Genomic DNA, 2022 nt, shown 5'->3' with positions numbered 1-2022 from the left:
AAGTTTAGACTTTCAAAAATATGACCTTGGAAAATTTTTTCAAAATTCGACTTATTTTCGGAGATACAGCCGATTTTGTGACGTGGCGTCCGTATTCACTAGAATTGTCTCCTAAACTTCAAACGCGTTTTTCTCGAAAGTACTCTTTTTGAGGTGGTTGACATGATATCTCAAGTTCTACTGAACCGATTCCTTTGAAATTTGGTATATATCTTTTTTATACAATGCTCTATCGTGTCTGCCTTGGATTCCTGAAAATTTTGATTTAAAGTATTTTTAAAAAATTCGAAAAGATCGAGAAAATCGGGTAAACAAAATTTTTTTCTCAAATCGACGCCATTTTGTTACTTTTTTTTTGAAAAAACCCGATAACGACATCCTTACTAATAAAGAATCTTCTTGTTTTTTGTGTCTTAGATCTCTACATGGGTTGAAATCTTGTCAACGTGGCGACAATTGCAGATTCCAAGTGTAGCCAGGTCCTTCTCCACCTGGTCTTTCCAATGGAGTGGAGGTCTTCCTCTTTCTCTGCTTCCCCAGGCGGGTATTGCGTCGAATACTTTCAGAGCTGGAGTATTTTCGTCCATACGTATGCACCTAGCCAGTGCAGCCGCTGTCTCTTGATTCGCTGAACTATGTCAATGGCGTCGTATTACTCTCGAAAACTCGCAACGTCGACTCATCATATGTTGTCATCGTCCATGCCTCTGCACCACATAGCAGGACGGGAATAATGAGCGACTTATAGTGTTTGGTTTTTGTTCATCGCGAGAGGACTTTACTTACTTTAAGCTTGACGGAGAACTCCTTACAGTAAGCTTTCTCTCCAACCTCTCCTCCTAGTTTCGACCCATCCGTGAAAAAGCTTACTGCGCATCTTCTCCAGCGACTTCTTCTTGTCCGCATAGCCCTCCTTGGTATGTGAGCCCAGAAAAATCCGCCAGGATTAGCTTCTGCGTCGCAATGGTCCAAGTTGTCAGAAATGCGATTGCAGGCGAAGAGAATACATACTACTTAGTACAACAAATTTTTCAATATCAGTAGTTAAGCGTCGAAGCGTGTTTTAAGCCCCAATTCTGTCAAAGAAAAGGCACACATTCCTAAATTCAGTGTATATTTTTAATATTGTACAAAACATTTATGTATTTGTACATCTCTCTTTAAAAATCCATTCTGGCACTTATCCACAAAAGAGAACGCATTTTAGATGTCTTCATCAAACATTGTCCTTTTGTGTTAAGAATCACAGCTTTAATCTCAAGCGAAGTGTTTCTGTACATACATGTATACATATCTACATAATTATCCGTTACTGTGTCACTAACAATGCCTGCTATCATGCAGATTCATACTGACACACTTGACGGGGAACAAGCAATTACACTGTCGCAGAATGCCTCGAGTGTGCTTTGAGTTTGTTTCGCTTACATACTTATGCTGAATTTCCACCGCACGATGGCATTAGCATCGTTTTATTTAGCAAAAATCATAATGTTGCGAAAGAATATCTATAAAGTTATAAATTGTGCATAGAAAATTTTGACAAGTATTGTTTCCATTTGCTCTCTTTTTTATCTATATTGTTGTTCCTGTTCATTCACTGGAAACTAACACGCGCAGAGAGCACAAACAGTAAATTTAATAAAAAAATCGTTATTTTTATTAATTATTACAGAAGTTATGCACATTTCTAATTCTTTATGTATAATGTATAGTTCTTCGGTTCTGTCACTGACACTGTTGCGGTTGTCTATTAACGTAGGTTATGGTCTCAACCCTTTCCCAAAGCTATGTATGTACTAATGAGATAATAGAATATAACAGTAGATGAAATAGTTGTGTGACAAATGAAAGAAGCTTTGAACTTCTACGAATCCTACACAGTTTCTCCAGCTTTTTATTTCTAATGCTCGTCATGACCTTCGTAAGTTTTTATACTCTCGCAACAAAGTTGCTAAGGAGAGTATAATAGTTTTGTTCACATATCGGTTGTTTGTAAGTCCTAAAACTAAAAGAGTCAGA

The sequence above is a fragment of the Bactrocera tryoni genome, chromosome 2 (assembly GCF_016617805.1).
Source record: "Bactrocera tryoni isolate S06 chromosome 2, CSIRO_BtryS06_freeze2, whole genome shotgun sequence".
Classification (NCBI taxonomy): domain Eukaryota; kingdom Metazoa; phylum Arthropoda; class Insecta; order Diptera; family Tephritidae; genus Bactrocera; species Bactrocera tryoni.
This window is presented reverse-complemented; position numbering follows the sequence as displayed.